General features: G+C 44.1%; 1 protein-coding gene across 1 annotated transcript in view; it reads left to right on the forward strand.

Moving 5' to 3' along the window:
* Positions 1-18,373, forward strand: part of PCDH15 (protocadherin related 15) — a 2,701,201-nt gene that overhangs the window by 2,071,133 nt on the left and 611,695 nt on the right. The window lies entirely within an intron of this gene.

The following is an 18,373-nucleotide window of genomic DNA, read 5'->3' on the forward strand; positions in this document are numbered from 1 at the left end:
ATACTTGCATTAAGTCATGTAAATGTACTACCTCTCATATGTATCCACTTTATTTTTGGCTGCAAACCAGTGCAGCTTTAATCACTGGGGAGTTAAGCTTTCGTACTATTTTATCGTACCTCAAATGAAAACCTAAGTTGTGCAGTGAAAAATTTGAACCTATTATTAATAAACAATTGATACATAAACAATGTGAGGAAATTACAGTCTAGAAATATAAACCGATGCAGTCAAAAGAGAGCTTACATATCAGGCTCAGGAAAGTTTTCCCTATCTTAACCACAGATGTCATACACTGGTATCCAAAGGTTACAGCTGGGGCAACTGAGTTGCTCCTGGTATGTATGTATGTGTGTTTTTATATAGCGCTCGGCTTACCCTTGGGCATCTCAGCGCTTGCATTGGGAACCCGTCCTGTCTTTTTCCCTGTGAGTTAAACCCGTACTGGGCATCCCCAGGGTGAAAGCCAGGCATCCCGTCGCGGGGAGGCCATAGTGGAGATTAAGCAAGCTTTTGCCCAGAGTTGCAGAGTGTGAACCCATGATTCGAGTAGGCACCGAAGTGAGAATTATCGAGTCCGTGGACACTTGGCTCAGACCCTGCCGCGTCGGGAATTGAACCCTGGTCCCAGGTCTGACCTCTGCTTCAGGGTATGCCTCCTCTAACCAGTGAGCCACACTTCTCCTTAACCCTTACCACTGCCTCTGTGATTCCTCACATCATAGATGGCGAAAGCAGGATCAACATCAACAGTAGAAGGTAAACAGTGTCCTTGGGATTACTGGTAACCTTCTGCAGTCCCTACTTGGACATTATAACAAGCTTCGCAGCATTCTTTAGAAAACATAATAAAATAAAACTAAGAAAAAAACTTTTTGGAAACTTGTTGCCACCCTTCCTTATTGTGAATAGATTAAAAATAAGCCTTGGAAAAGTCAATAGGTGTGTGTGTGTGTAGTATTGCAAGAATATGCGACAAAAAAACTATTATGCCCAATCATAGCGCCATGCCCCGACCAGGTATTGGAACTCTCTTTAGTTTTAAAGCATATCGCAGGAAAATATGATTCTTACTGGTGCAAAGAAAAGGTAGTATCGCAGCTTTGAATAACAGAAATCCGAAGATGTAGCTTGAACACACAGGGATGACTGAAAAATGAAAAGATTGGAAAGAAAAACAAAACACAACGTAAAGTATTGGCCTTCCATCAACTGCGCTTAAGTGGCCTTTGTTTAGGTTGATCTGCATATGTGATTAGAAAAATAAATGGCACTGAAAGCACGAGGCAGTCAGTGGATGAAGTGGACAGCACATGTACCATCCATTTAGAAAAATAAATACAAACTATTCCACATCTGACAGTATGGACGGGTTTTAACTATTGAATCAGTTCTTATTTCAAGACTGATGGCTGCTGTGGATTTTTGGATGGGTAGGGCTTGCGCCTTAGCCAGACAGAAACTTCCACTCTAGTCAGGGCAAGGGAGTTACAAGGTGAAGATAACCCCTGCTCACCCCCTTGGTAGCTTGGCATGAGCAGTCAGGCTTATCCTAGAGGCAATTTGTAAAGCGTTTTCGCAACACACTCACACATCAGCAACACACTAGGCACACCCCAAAAAGGAACTCCACACAAGGTTATCTAAAAAATAGCCTTTGTATTATCATAATCACATTAGAAAAACGTAATCACAGATTTACACTGTGCCAACTGGAACAAGGCAATATTCACAGGGGATTATATACAGGACTAGGCCAATCGGGCCTTGGTCAGAAACATTGGGACAGGTAAGTAAATGCAAAACACAACCAGTGACTACGGGTACCATAATGACCTAAGCATTATCCCATTAGCATTAGACACCATCCTAAAATATCATATCATGACATTAGGCAAAAAATCAAATTAGGCCCAAACCTCAATAGTATAAACACATTACGCACTAGGCCTCACCAGCATAAACACAGTATGCAATAACCTCCTTAGCATAAATCACATTAGAGGCCTAAATCTGGGTGCATACATCACATCACATAAATCAAATTATGCAATCACAATCACATGAGGCATAAAACACATTATGTAGCTTTGTAGAGCCTGGTGCTCTAGCAATCTCACTTGCACTGGGGCTCAAAATGCCCTCTGTCCCAAAATGTCAGGGCTGGCTGCCGATGCAGCAGAATCCCAAAAGTGCCCAATTGCGCTGGCCTAACCGTGGCAGCTGCCGCTTATTGCGGTGCAGCTGTGAAGAAATCTCTAGGCAGTCACTGTGCCATCTGGAGCCCCCCACCTGGAATCTCTAAAACAACTGTGGCCAAATGAGCACCAACAATTTACCCCGATCTACACCCCTGTGCCCTTGGACTGCCCACACAATATAATGCCCCCAAAAGAATGAACACAGGCAATAATTGTGCCCTCTGGAGTACCCACAGAGACTCTGATTAAAGGAGGCCCAAACGTTGCAGCTGCCTTCTATTAGGCGGGGTAGCTGTGTCCAATAACTCAGAGAGAAGGCACAAACGCCGGGACGCCCCTTTGCTGGGGCAGCTGCTTGCTATACAAGTCACATAAACATAACATAATGTAACATAACATAACCTCAGGACCCCCACTGGGGCCCAAAGAACAAATATGGCCCCAAACGAACTTCGTACTGGCACTAACAGTGCCTGAGGAGCACGATTCACCGGGCCCCTCCTGGGACAATGGTGCAGTCCCACAATGTGTGCCTTCTGCAGCCCACGACTCACCGGGCTGTTCTGGGCAGTTCTCCTTGGATGTGGCGGGGACAGGCATCGACAATGTGCCTTGGACTTCTCCACCGCAATCACCACACTGCTGCTAAACATGAGGCTCCCTCATGCTCATTGTTACCCCGTTGACCCGCCGCCCTTTCCTTTCTTGTCTTCACCCAGTCCCCCTTCCTGGGATCGGGTCTTCCCCAGCTCAGCGATGTTTCGCGGAGGGGGGGGTGGTCCCCCGTCCTCCTTCTGGCACCACTCTGCTCTGCTTCCAGGGTCGCGCCCACAGTCAGGCAAGGCTGCCTGGCTTTTGGGCGGGCAAAACCGGGTTGCGGCGGTGATTTCCTAATCCACACAAGCGGGGTGGGCATCTGCTATTCACAGATGCACAAAGCGTGGTGGGCACCCGCAAAAGAAGCATAACAAGCGTGGTAGGCACCCGCTATTCACAGATGCACAAAGCGAGGTGCACACCTGCACAAGAAGCATAACAAGCAGAGTGGGTACCCGCACCTCCACAATGTATAAACGTGTGGTGGACTCCCACCGTTAACAGCAGTGGCAGTGCAGGGGAATCCCACCAAAATCGTCACAGCCCTGGGATGTAAACTGAACTGTTCCCCTAATCCTAGAGCCTTAAAGATAAAGCTCCAGCACTCCTCTTCAGGATAAAAATAAAGCGCTCATAAGGCGATATGTCCATAGGGGTTCAAGGGGCATAGCTGGGCCCAGGGAGGCCAGCACCCAGGGCTCTCCAGCAGGAAGGCAAGCCCTCTTGGCGGTTCCTCCTGGGCCCTCAGCAGCAGCAAGCCCACCGCAAGTCCAGGAACAGCACAACCTTCATCGGTCGCAGCCCCTATATTTATACCACATATTCATCTTTGTCTGCAGTGCAGGACTTGTGGGAACCAAGAAAAACTGGTTCAGGGTAGGATTGGAGCCCTCTGTGTACAAGGCTCCTTTTCCCCTCTGTCTGATAAGGGCTTGGTGATCAGACACATCAATAGGGCAGGCACAATTCTATTCAGGGCCAGGGGACTACTCCTCCTACTACTCAAAATGCAGATGTCCTATTCAGCCTAGCGCTGACTCACCCTGCCCCTCCTGGAGATGCACACACCTCATCAGCCCCTGTCACTCAACAGCCAGACATGCAATCCATATCAGGCAGGCAGCCACATAGCACACAGAAATCCCAACTTTTAAAAGTGGTATTTCTAAAATAGTTATAATAAATCTGCTCACACAATTGCGTAGCATTATTATTACTATTACAAACATATCAAACTTGACCATGCTGCTCCTCTCATATCAGGAATTACCACTGAAACACTTATCAGGGAATCCCTAATGCATTCCTATGGGAGGGCAGCTCCACAGTAGTGACGAAACCAAGATGGCTGTTTGTCACTAACAGGACATGTCACACACTTGAGGTACATGTCCTATCTTTTACCTTCAATGCACCCTACCCATAGGGCTAGCTAGGGCCTACCTTAGGGGTGACATGTGGTAAAAGGAGGTTACAGACATGGAACCCACTTTAGGTGGCATGTCTCAGCGGCAGTGACAATGCTCGTACAGGCTCTGCAATGGCAGAGGCCTGAGACAGTTTGCAAGGCTACTTTGGTGGGTGGCGCAATCAGCGCTGCAAGCCCACCAATAGCATTTAATTTACCAGCCCTGGGTTTATGAGATACCACTTTACAAGGGACTGACAGTGAAATTAAAAATGCCAAACAGGTGTAGACCAATCCTACCATATTTAACACACACTTTACACTGGACAACCTTGCTAAAGTGCCCAAAGTCCTAAAACCACCAACACCATGTCAGAAAAAAGGCTAGGGGAAAGGCAAAAAGTTTAGAGGTGACCCTGCAAAAAAGGGCCAAGTCGAACAGCTACCTTCTTCTGTTTTTTCCCTTGCATCCTTGCATGACAAGAAGAGGAGCAATTGAATGTGTGTATTTGCGCCAAAACCACATATGCTTACAGTAAAATATCAAAAAGGAATATGACCCAACCCTAGCTTTAAGTGCTAGCTCAAATTTGCAGTAGTCTATCGGCATTCACTGAGCCATTTCTGTGTGGTAGTTTAATTTTGCAGTCAAAGCTATTCAATCATTTGACCCAGGACACTGCAGAAAGCATAAATGTTCGGGACAAGAAAATGGCAACTTTCTAAAACTGGCATTTTTAGAATTCTAAATTAAATCTGACTTTACTATTGAAAAGGATTTTTAATTAGAATCACTTAGAATGTAAACAGCACATACCTGTCTGTTCCAATTCAAAGTTAGCACTTATTAAATGTAAAAAAGGTAGGCCACTGTTATCCTTTAAAAGACGTAGGCCTTACAGCAGTGAAAAATGGCTTGTGGAGTTTAACTCCAGGGAATTCTGTGTTGTTACATGAAAACTCTGTGAAATTCTGCAGAGCGCCACAAACGGGCAGAAATTGGCATGTTGTGCAGCCCGCACTGATTTTTAGTGCCAAGAGCTTGATACATGCTATGCAATCAGCATGAATGGCACCACGTGGCTCGGCAAAGGGTGCTGCTTCTTTGCTGTCACTTGGATAGATTTTCTACTCGAGCTGCAGTAGTCTCACTGTGAATGGTCACGACCACCCACATTGAGAAAATCTCTCTGGGTGCCCTCTTGTGCCCATAAATGGTGCTAGGAAACACTAATTCTCGGTCGCACCTGCTAACTTACTGGTGACGAGCCGCACATGAGAAAAAAGACTGCCATGAGGCAGGTGGTGGACTTTGGACAGAGAACTCTGTTTTACAAGTGTAATGTGAAGTGGTCAAAATTAAATGTGCCAGTTAGGTGTAAGCCAATTTTACCATGTTAGAAGGAGAGAGCACAAGCACTTTAGCACATGTTAGAAGTGGTAAAGTGCACAGAGTCCTACAACCAACAAAACGAGAAGAGTGAAGGCAAAGCGTTTTGGGGACTACCATGCCAAGGATGTTAGGTCTGACAACTGTTTTCTCCTGCTGACAGGATTTCAACTTCCAGAAACCTTTCTAAGTATGTATGCAGAAGTTGTTGTCAAAAAGCATCCTGCTGCCAATAAGACATCCCTGGGTGCAGATTCTAGACTTCTGCCACTCAAAGATTTCCTCTGTGTAAATCAACAGTGCCAAAAACCCTCCCGGCTCACACTGAGGATCCCCTTTTCACCAGGCTACTGTTGTCAAATCCTACCTTGGATTTAGCCTGCACCAAGACCTGCCAACAGCCATTCAACAAGGACTTTTTTCCAGAATATCTTCCAGTTAAGAAAGGAGACTTTTTACCGGGACAAACCTGGTACCTGTATATGACTGGCAGCAGCTCACAGTCGGCCTAAAATTTTGACTAGGACTCAGTCTAGAGTGATAAGATGATCGCGGTTAACACTGAGTTTTTATGCACTATTTTGACTTAAGAATTCAAAAAATCATATCTATGTTCCTGAGATAAATATTTTGATTTTCTCCTATGTGTTATTTAAATTTTACTCTATTTTAATGAATTAGAGTGACATTTTTATTGTGTATATTTTCGACTTTTTAAGTGTTTTGGGTACTGACATATGCTTTACATATTTCCTTTCAAGTTAATCCTGCCTGCTCTGTGCTACAGGTACAAATGGCTGAGCTCAGGTTTAAATGATTGGAACCTACTTGGACATGGTTTGGAACAGTGACATTATTACTTAGTGAGAAATCACATTTCCTTCAACACTTAATACACATTATCACAGTGATACACTCAAATGGAACTGAATGTTCGCAGTATTCCTAAAAATGGTTACTAAATTGGTTGGCCTGAAGTGCTAGGTAGTACCTAATTCTCCATACAGTGGACACATTAGCAATTTACCATGTATTTTACATGTACTCGTTTGTACAGCACTTGGTTTGCATGTTGAGGTATTGAAATGCTCCATTTCAATTGTGATACATTAGCTGTGCATGCATATGTATCACTTAATGGCTCAAAAAATCCCATATGAATTGTGGTCTTTTGGAACTATGCTTACTGGAGCTGTCTAGTACAAATAGTGAAATTCGAGTCTGTCTCACTTAGGTTTTATTTTATGACACCTGAATTACATTTATGTTTATAAAAAAAAGCTCATTTAAAGTTCAAGTTGAAATTTTAACACAACGTTTTACATATATGAAAAGATATCAATAACAAGATTTAAAAAACATCTGTATTGCTGTTTTCAAAACATATATACAGTTGACAGTTGCAATAGGATTGTGATTGAAGCAATAACATAAAGTTTAGCAAAGCTCCCATTCCCAGCCCATCTCTTCCTTTCGTTAGGACCCACACTGGCTTCCTCCATCTTCCATTTTGTCACTAGTCCCCTACCCCATGGCTCTCTCGCAAGTCCAAGCAGTTCTTTCCCAATTGTCTTGTTCTTCTGTACATCATAGTTGGCCAACATTCAATCCTTAACCAAGTCCATAGTGTGTTCTCCATCCTCCCCAAAGCAAATTGAACTTTCGGGGGCACCCTCTGGCAATATAAACTGCCCGTTTGTCCTCCATGCACAAGCCTGCAATCCATTGTCTTCTCATGGGCAGTTGTTGCCTGCTAAGTAAATAGCATTAGCTCTTTTCGCTAACATGAAACCCACGTTCCAGAATAAAAACTGTGCACATGTAAGGTCCACTTCGCATGGGATTCCTAGAAGGAGCTATTTTGGGCTGGCTGGGATGGTCACTGTCAGGATTACTTCCAGCTCCTTTTTAATGGCAGTCCAATAGTTGGCCACAGCAGGGCATTCCCAGTGAGAACAGAGGAAGGTGCCTTTTAACAACGCACAGTGCAAACATTGAGGGGCTGCTGCCCTACACATCTTATGCAGTTGGCTTATAATATAATAGAATCTAAGAAGAACTTTCAATGTAATTAATTTCACTTTTTGGAGGTGCATTACAGCTGCCTTCCAATCCAGATCCTCCATAGGTCCCAGGCTGGTCAGAGTTTCTCCAGGGTATCTGGCTTGTTAATAGATCTGAGACACGCCCCTTTGCTCAGTTCGTCACTGAGAATTCGGTTCTCAAAGGGAGTAGCCTCAGGGATCAAGGTCCAGTCCTAGTGTTCCACTCGCAGAGCATGTCTTAGTTGTAAATGTTCATAGTAATATGTGGGATCCATGTTGTATTCACTTTATTAGGCTTCAAATGATTTCAATCCCTCAACCCCTTTGCGGCTAGAAAATCGCCCAACTTGAAGATATGATGCGGTCCTATTGGTGGAATCTCTCAAGTCTCCCCACCTATGGTATAATGTTCCTCTTTCACAGTGGTGCATGCTGATTGACTCAGCCATACCAGCCCTATTCTATTGGCTAAATCCCTCACCTCTAGGGTGACCCGATGGGCTGTAACAGAAGTTTCCTACTCCTTTGGTTGTCATATAGATAATGCAAATATGAATTTTCTTCCATAACTGACCACTCCAGCCTTCATGCCGGGTCTAGCCTTGGTGCTAACCCCCATTCATTAATGTATTGTAGTTGTGTCACCCACTAGCACATGCTGACATCCGGTAGTGCAATACCGGAGTTGTTGGTGGACCGTGTAGGGCTATTCTGGAAGTTCCTACATCCCATAGGAGCATTCGTGTTGTTTTGTCTATTCTATTGAAGTAGGACTCTGGAATGTGCTAATGGGTGTTTTGAATGACATAGGTAAACTTATGGAGTGTGACTATCTTCAATATGGTGTGCCTTCCCAACAGTGACAGCTCCCATCATCTCCAGCAATCTGCATTCATCTGCCATTCCATGGATGGCCACTTCTATTTTTCTATCTAGATATTTCCACTTATACTTTGTTATTTCCATGCCTAAATATCGAAACCTATCCCTTCTAACATCCAAGTTATAATAAGAGTCCCCTAACAACTCTCAGGGGTCAGCATATTGTGTAGATTTTCCACAGTTTATCTTATACCCTGAGTACCTCTCAAAGGCCTAAAATACAACAAGGGCTGTAGGAATGGAGAAGGTTGAGTCCAAAAGGTATAGAAGGATATCATCTGCATAGAGTGACATTTATTCCCTGGAAAACCTGTCACATCTGTCCTCACCTTCACCCAGCAGGCCAAAGGCTCCATGCACAATGCAAAGAGAAAGACCTGAAGGCAGGCACCCCTGCCTTGTACCATGGCCCAAAGCGAAGAAGACCTACACTACCCCATTGACTCTTACCACTTACCTGCAGTGTCTGGTGAACGTATACCCAGTAAATTGTGTTGTGTTGCCCCTCTCCTGGCATGAAGTCCGATTGATCAGCATTCACTAGTTGGGAGAGTACACTAACCAACTGAATGGCCAGTATTTTAGCGTGCAATTACACCTCTATATTGAGGAGCGAGATGGGCTGATACCCACTACACAAGGGTTTAAGATTGCTACTATAATGGTGTGGTATAGGTCCGGGGGAGTGCCCCCATCGCAAAGGCCCCTTTAAGCATGTTGAACATCTGAGGGCTAATGATTGCTAAGAGTTGTTTTTATAGTTCTGGCATGAAGCCATTAGATCCCAGTGATTTCCCATTGGACATACTTGCCAAGGCCTCTGCGAGCATCTTCAGTGAGACTCCAAGTGTAGTCCTTTGGCTCCTGTCAACACCGGAAGATGCAATTCAGCCAGAACGTGATTTATCCCCTGGTTTTTAGGAGATAGTCTTCTCTTGTATAAGTCATGGAAGTAATTGTCAAATGCTTCCGCTATGCCATGGTCTGTTCAGATAATCTCCCTCTCTTCTATCCAAATTTCTCCCACCCATCTTGAATCTTGTTCTCTCTGGCTGAACAACTCCAAAACTCCACCTGACTTGTCTCCTTCTTCATAAAGCTGTGTGATATGTTAGCTCCTAGCAGCCTATGCAGTCACAACCCTGTATTATTCTTTCCATAATTCTAGGAGCCTCAAGCCTTCCTCTGCTCTGGTCAATAAATAACGAGCTTTCTTGTCTCTTTCTCCAAATCCTCTACAATCTTGGCCTTTTGTCTTTTTGTAGTAAATTGGACTTTTGTTGCAATTGTCCCCCACTTTTCGCCCCCTTTTTTGCTGCTTGATGCTGATTTTTGACTTTGACAGTGCACTGAGGCCTGCTAACTAGACCTCAGTGTCAGTGGTCTTCCCTTAAAACCAAGTGATGTCTTATTGTTTCACAATTTTTTAAGGAATTCAGCATCCTGTAGGTTTCTTGGAAATGGTATACCATAGGCACGTAGGGCATGGGTACTAAAGAGGGTCCCTAAGGGCTGCATCATATCTTGTGTCACCCTAAGGGACCCACACATAAATTCCACACAGATAGCCCTTGCAGGCTGCATAACATGGTGCAAACTATTTTTGAAGACAAAACGTGGCACACTCCTGTTTGCCATGCCAAAGACACTGCATGGGCTATATGTAAGTGAGCCATACAGCAGGCCTTGGAGCCCAAAGGCAGGGTGAATTATAGCACTTGTGAGGACATATTGACATGAGCAGATATGTCCCAGTAATGTTTAGTTCTATTGCTAAATATTACAAGTGAGCATGGAAACCAACTCCAGGCATGCACTAGGCACTGGTTGATACAAGTTTCCCAGATACATAATGGCTTCACTGAAACCTATGGTGGTCAGTATCACAGACCTCCTATTAATAAACTCACACTGAATCCTGTGATGAATGTATTAATATGTGCACCCAGAGGGTATCTTAGAGGTACCCCTTGAATCCTACTAGACCTCTAGTGTTCTGGCTGAATGACTGGCCAGCTACTCACTAAAGATGGGTTTCTGACCCCTTGAGAGTTGAAAGCCACAAATTCAGAGGTCAGAAACAATAACTGCTCTGGCAGAAGGTGTTAAAGAGGTGTGTTCACTCTCAGGCTAGTACCACCACTAAGGTGGGCGACTTTAGGTGCACACGACTAGGTAAATCCAACCTTTTTGGTTTTGGTTTTGGGTAGTACTAGGGTTATGCCCACTTCCCACAAGAAGTGGTCAGATAGACGGTGCCTACATAAGTCTCGAAAATCGTGAGCAGTGACTCTTCCTTCAGCTGAACAGCTTCCAAGACCCCCAGTATTCCTAGCTATTCCACTTCAGCCCACAGGCACTGAAAACGCGAAGTCTGGTCTACCGATTGACATCACCCTAGCCAGCCCAACACAGCAGCCCCCCATAATGAGGACACAGTGCTCCTGAAGGTCAGATCTATCCTCCCATCAAGTGAGAGGACACCAGGAATGACCAGAGCCACACAGGACCAATACCCAGTCTACCAGACCCCTTGCAGCAAATAGAGAATGTGAGGGTCCAATTCGTACTCCTACTGCACCGAGACGGAGCTGCCATTGAGGGTCCTCTGCCTCAAAGAGATCCACTTTCAGAGTGGCCCAGCTTTCCTCATTTTTCACCCTCAACTGGCAGGACAAACTACTGCAAGCCCAGAGGAAACATAGCGCCCAGCCGAGCTATCCATTCTGCACCGAGGGCCCCAGCTCAGGTACCGATAAACCGGCTGTGCCCCCATGTCCCTCAGGACTCTTGTGGCACGAGCCCCTCATTGGGAGCTCCCGGACTTGTCCACAAACCCCCCCTTAGCAGACTGTTTCTATAATACCCCCCTAGTTTCCAATGTGTAGCGCACACAGCTACCAATTCAGCCAATACCTCTGCACCCAGACGCCCCAGGGCAGGTAACGAGTAGCTCCTCGTGGTACTGTGAACCTTGGCCCCCTACAAACCTAAGTTCCAAAGGAGACCCACAGAAAAATCACAAATAACTGTATGCAACAAATGCCTTTCCTCCCAAAGGGAAGCATTGCTGCATAAAGACACGTTTAAGTGAACACTTTACTTACTTGTAAAAATCAATATTTTTAAAAAGTACCTATTTGATACCAAAGTTCTTGGTATCAGAATGTATTCTTCTAAATTGTTCTCAGGTGCATTCTTGAGTGTGTGTCCGATTTAGTGCCACCGTGAGTACAAAACAAGGCTAGCACTACCCTCTGATAAGATTAAACTGCTTGCCCACACTACCACAAAAGAGAGGACTTAGTGATTTTATTTTTGCCTCTGAAAACCAATAAGGGTTGCCTGGACTCTTTACACAGTGTACATCATTTTAGTCCACTAAATAAAAAGTCATCTTCTTACACTTTTCCCCTGGGATATCCGACTTTGGGCCCTGTGCCTCAGGACCATATTATGTGCCTCTCAGAGTGTCAAAAGGGATGAAACTGTCCCAGTGTTCTCTGTGAAATACAACTGAGATGTCACCCTCAGCTAGGGAGTGTTTCAGTGTCCACAGGTCAGTCAAGCCGAGGGCATGGGTGAACTGGGTCAATTCAGTGGCCGGACGTGCAGATATTTTTGTGGGGGAGTACAGGCTTGTTCTGATCCCTATGAAGGACGCTGTTAAAGTCTCCCCATATGATATGCCTCGTGGCAGTAGATTGCAGGATAATGGGGCCTATCGCCTCATATACCTTTTGCTGTTGTCTGGGGCGGCATAGACATTCTAGATCACTATGGATTGATGACCCCAGGTGCCTTGGGTTCTAATGTAGCATCTCACCGGATCTTCCCATTTCTATGTCACCTGAAATGATTTTTTTGTCGCCAGCATGGGTGAGCAATGCATATGGGCCCCCCTGGAGGCACCTACATTGCAATCTGAGAAGATGGGTCTCATGGAGTAGCACCATATCTTGAGCTTGTCAGCACATAAACTGTGCCACTAACCCCCCTTTTAGTCCTGTTAACCAGCCCATTAACATTCCAGGAAAGTAGTCTCAATCGGGCTTGGTCAACATCAGGTGTTGCCATCATTACAGTTTAGCAACAAAGTAGCCAAATTGGTGTCCAAGATTGTATGTGATTCTGCGTGCAGTGTCAATCTAGTGTGAGAACTTCAGTGGTATTGTAACATAAAATAAATTCCCCTAACTGGTCCCCAATTTTCCTGCATATGAGTTCAGAACCAAAACCCCACAGATAATGATAAACCAAACAACTAGGGGAAGGGATGGTTTAGAGCTCCCTGCTGATAATAGATGCTGATTATGTTAAAGTATTCAATCTCCTCCTGAAGCCATCACCTCAGCAAAGACCCTCTGGACCCAACATGGGGCAAATGTCATTGTTGCTTTCTGTGTAAAACGCCTATGCTTAATGGCACGTCCTCTAACCCTTGTGGGTATGCCTCCACAGTTTACCCACACTGGTTGCAGTGGGGGCTCTTAGTGAGTAAGTTCTCTATTTTCAGCAGCCCATTCACATCCCATTCATGGATAGCAAAGAAAAAGGGATTGTTGCCATGCACCTCTCTCAGTTTAGTGGGTACAACAGCATGTAGGATAGGTTAATCTTACACAGTTTCCCTTTTACTCCCTCAAAGGATTTACAGTGGGATTGGACGTGTCTGCTATAGTAGGAGATGATCATTATCCTGAAAGATTGATATAATAGCTCCCTTTTTTGTGAGCAAATCTTATGATTGCGTCTCTGTCCTGGAAGTTGTATATACAAGTAATTAAATTTGGTTGGGGGCAAGAATTAGGTTCACAATTTCAATTGCAAACCACTGCGGTTGTGCCCCAGTAGGCACCCATCTCTTGAGCCATTCCTCCAGGCCAGAACGCAGAGAGAACATGCCTACGGTCCCTGGGAACCCTACAAATCACAAGTTATTGCATCTGGACCTGTGAACTAAATCTTCCGCCCTATCTTCCAGTATCTTGGTAGGTGTTTCACGTTTGTGCAGAAGGTGCACATCTCATCCTTGAGTGTGGACACACAGCTCTCCAACTCTGGAACTCTTTCCACTGTGTTGCACAGATCCTGTCTCAGGAGCACTACATTGGCCCCCACCCTCCCTATCTTCTTGTCAACAGCCATTCAGGAAGCTCAGGTTTCCTGTAGGATTACTGATGTATCGTGGGGACATCACCTACCACCAGTACATCACTGGCTGGAGTTGTGTATTGGTCCATCGTGGTTTACGTGGAGGCACTAGGGTCCTTGCCCATCGATTCCCCATTACAGCTCTCAACATAAAAAAAGGCCTTGAGTTCCTGAGTTGAGAGTCCTGGGCTGCTAGGTGCGGGGATAGCAGGAAGTGTCTGTCACTCCTCAGCCCTCCTGCCTTATTCACCACCATTTAAAAGGGTAGCAGAAGCCGCTAGGAGTATGCAACACATTCTGTATCATTGTGGGGCTCCCTATCTTACTTATCAACCAGGAGCACAAGGCCCCACTCCAGTCTAACCGAGCAGCATGTCTAGGTGTAAGTGGGCGCCCTTGCCCTGCCCCCATGTTTGGTCCCTATACATTCTTGTAGTCTTTAGTAATGAGGGCATGGGCCCCTACTTTTTTCTCAGTATCTGAGGGGGCCACCATTCAAAGGGGGTGCCTTCTCTTGTTCAAACTGCCTGAATTGAGGAATGCCCTAGAAGTCTCTGCATTAGGGCCCCCATATGTAGCTGGGCCCAGTAAAAACTCAGGGCACAGTGCTGGTTAGCACACTCAGGGTCCAGACCTCCTCCCCAAAGGCTTCTCTCTCCCCTGGCACACGGTTGCTGCAAGCCTGCGGTGAAAAAAGGTGATACAACTTCCCCTCTTGCAACCCTTGAGGGAATAAAACCTTGATGCCATGGCCTCCTGCCCGTCTACGCTTGGGAGAACCCGGCGCAGTCACCAAGCTCCAATGCCACTGGAAATCACTCCACCCAATGCGGCTGAGGTGCTCAGACCACGGGCGGCCTGCTGCCAAAGCATTGCAGCAACCACCCAGGCTTGAGGCTTCTCTCCCTCTTCATTTGGCCTGGACCCGGGTGTGTCCACTGACAGAAGTCCCGTGCTGGACAGGTTAATGGCAAGAGATATACAGAGGATTTAGCTTGATTATGGAGGAGGCTCATTAGCTCTATTGTAGAACAATTGCAATCTTAGTCGGCTCTGCCATGCTCCTTCGCTAGAAATGTGCTTGTGGAACTCTTCTTCTGACGTTCAAAATCTGGCTAGTAGGAAGATAGCAGACTAATTGGAGGAAATTCCATTGGTTGAATGAACTATTTGAATGAGGTATTTATTTTTATGCATTTCTTTTTTTTTTTAGTATGTTTACAACATAACGTATTTGCCTCTGTGTGGCTGTGAGATGGTTAGGAACCACCAGCATTTGTTTACTGATTGTTCTGAGAAGGCAGGCTAGAATGTAGGCATGCACAATGTTGATAAAAGCTTCCTTCAGCTAGTATTAATAGAATGTTTAATTGGGCAATGTTTCATAAACAACACAACCTTACGAAGGTTGAAATTGTTGGCAATAACAAATCATGATTGCTTGTCAAGAGGTCATTGTCGATGATTGTTTATTCATAGTGAGGTTTTCATTTGGAAAATACCCCAGGCAGAGAATTTAATTTAAAGTTCTTGGGTGGATGGATGGTGATGCCTGGTGGTTTGAGGGTCAGAGATTTTGGGAATTCTAGTTCTCTGCTGGTATTAGAGATAATATCAGTTTTCATCCTAGTTGTTGTGTAAGGGGATGATGGGTTTATAGCAGTTTTTTAAAACTTTTCTTAGAAGTCCATGAAAGTGGATGCCCTGTGGGTGTAGCCTGGCCACTCACCCCTTAATACCTCCCGTTTTATTTTCCCTAGATCTTGGTTAGGACTGAGTGAGTTTCTCCCGATGGCACCAGTGAATTTGCGAGCACAGTAGGTTGAATGAATGTGTGTCCTCTACTACACTCATTTGGGAATGTGTGGTTAAATTCTCAAAGACAATAGATGTAGACACCTTTTTTTAATTAAATCGCATATCCAGACAATGGCAAGTCTGAAAATCTGATTACAGCAGCGATACTGAAACCACATACTATACAACAGTGTTTTTGTGTTATATAACTCCAACCCTCTTCCCCGCCCTTATATCAACAACACCATGGCAAAGCATGTAGGAGGAATAGAAAGCAATATGTTACATGTTCAGCAGTGTAATGCAGTGCAACTTCAGTTCTTATAACAGCATTGCCTCATCAGTGGCTATGTTAATAACATAAATCTATGCCAGATCAGGGTGTGCTAAAAAGTATGTGGTGCCCAGAAGTCTATGGGACTGCAGGCCTCAGGAAGCTCCTCAGCATATACATTCATTTGTTCCTTTTAGAAAACAAGGTCACAAATCCACTTGCCCAAGGTTGGCACTGCCTTGGCGTGCAAGTGCAAAGCAACTGCACGCTTAGCAAATAGAGGGCCATATGTAGGTGGCCCAATACAGGTCGGTAACAGTGAAATTCGTTAAATTTCACCGTTACTGACCGGTATTTAGGCATTTGAGATGTAGGGAGGATTCGGTAAAGAATGGGAAAATGCTGATTCCTTAATACTGATTCCTTATGGCCTTGCATTTAAGGAATTGGTAATTACCACCAACTTCAAGTTCGTGGTAATTATCGAATTCCTTAAAAAAAGCACTTTCTTGCTTTTCTTAATGTGCCATGTGGCACACATCCATGCCCTTAGGGCATGCATGTGTTCCACATGTGCACACATGCACATTTCAGGCGTGCAACAGGGTGTCCTTTGGACACCCTGGCACCCTTAAAATACCTCCCGGTATTACCGATTTGGTAATACCGAATCGGTAATACAGACGTTCTTCACATTCATTCCTATGGCCTCCAAGCCCATAGGAATTAATGGGTAGGTATTCGTTATTACTGAATCTCAATCACCGATTCAGTAATAATGAATATTAAGATTTCAGTGTTTTTTACCGAATTCTTACCTACATCTGAACTACTGATTCCTAAATACCGAATCGGTAAAACTTGGGTCAATCAAGGAGGACGGCTGTAACCGCCATTGAAATGGAGGCCCAGTACAGGCCGGCACCGTCAGTTCTGTCAACACTAGGGAATGACCCGAGAGTGTCTTGGACAAGTGTCTTATGAAGACAGTCCAGTGGGCCACCTTCAGGGAAAACAGCCAATAATCAAATCTTGACCAAGAACTATGTACTGCGGATACAAGTGTGCCCTCCCTCACACCTGGGTTACGAGCCCCCCATACATCTATAAGACCCTCTGCTTCTATCAATTCACCCAGGGTCAGCTCCGCTTGCTTTCCACGCCCATCTGCATTGGTGTAGCGATCCAGTCGGGGTACCAAACAGACAATCAAGTACCCACCCTTAACCACAAGTGATGGCGGATAAGAAGAGATACACCTCCATACATCATTAAAGAAAGTGGGATCATCAGCGAGCAACACCATTGTGTCTCCCAGCTAACCCAGAGCAGGGAGCACCCCCCCAGCTTGTCCACCTCAGACCTGATGAGCGTATATAGAGTACCTTTCTTAACCAGAATCTTTGCACCCCTAGAGTAGGAGGAAAACGAGGAGGCGACGTGCACCATAGCCGAACGGGACCCACCATTCAATTCTGTGCGCTTAGTGAGATGTGTTTCCTGAAGAAAAGCTACCTGCAAATTTTTTGGGGTTGTTTAGGCCACGCACATTCCATGTTATTAACTTAATAGTGTCACCCAGACCTGCAATTTCACATATCCTACTACATGCAATACATTGATGAGACCAGAACTTTAAAAGGAACCTTACTTCCACTCTACTTCATGTCTTCCATGTAACCCCCCCACCCCCACAGCACCTCCCCACTTCAGCACCCCAACTTGCTAAAGACAACCCATTCTGAAACTAATGAATACCCCAACACCCAGAGAACTCAAACAAATGATAATATGGCGTACACCAATTAGGGGACACAAGTGTGCAAAAAGCCTCCTGTTGATAGGGGGAGGTGGCCGAGTATGTCTATAGTTGACATGACAGCACGGTATGCAGACAAAATATAGATATCTAAATATCGATATACAATAATCTCGAAGTTTAAATATCGAAGGGACATAATATAGAAGTTAAGTAATATTGATAGATTTTAATATCAATATTTGTAATATCGATAAATATCGATGTTAGTAATATCGATGTTAATAATTTCGATGGTACTAATATCGACTTTTAAATTATTTTTATGTATATTCATATGTATTCATTATGTTTTAAATTTATTTTTATGTAATTTAATTACATTTTGTATTTTAGTAATGTAGTGGGTTGTGGGTTTATAGGGGAATAGGGCGGGAAGTAATTTAATTTTACTAAATTAATTATTAACCAGTAGGAATTATAAATTAATTTTAATTATTGGAAATTAATTTAAATTAATTGATAATTAATTTTTATTAATTGATAATCATGTTCTGTAGCGGGTTGAGGGTTTATAGGGGAATAGGGTGGGAAGTAATTTAATTATACTAAATTAATTATTAATGAGTAGGAATTATAAATTAATTTTAATTAATTGGTAATTAATTTTAATTAATTGGTAATTAATTTTTATTAATTGATTAATTGATAATTATGTTCTGTAGCGGGTTGTGGGTTTATAGGGGAATAGGGTGGCAAGTAATTTAAATTTAATTAAGTAAAAATGTTTTTTAATTATTTGTTGTTTTAATTATATAATTGTTAATTAATTATTGATTGGTAATTAAATATTATTACATGATTTT

This window comes from Lissotriton vulgaris, chromosome 5, assembly GCF_964263255.1.
Source record: "Lissotriton vulgaris chromosome 5, aLisVul1.2, whole genome shotgun sequence".
Lineage (NCBI taxonomy): Eukaryota > Metazoa > Chordata > Amphibia > Caudata > Salamandridae > Lissotriton > Lissotriton vulgaris.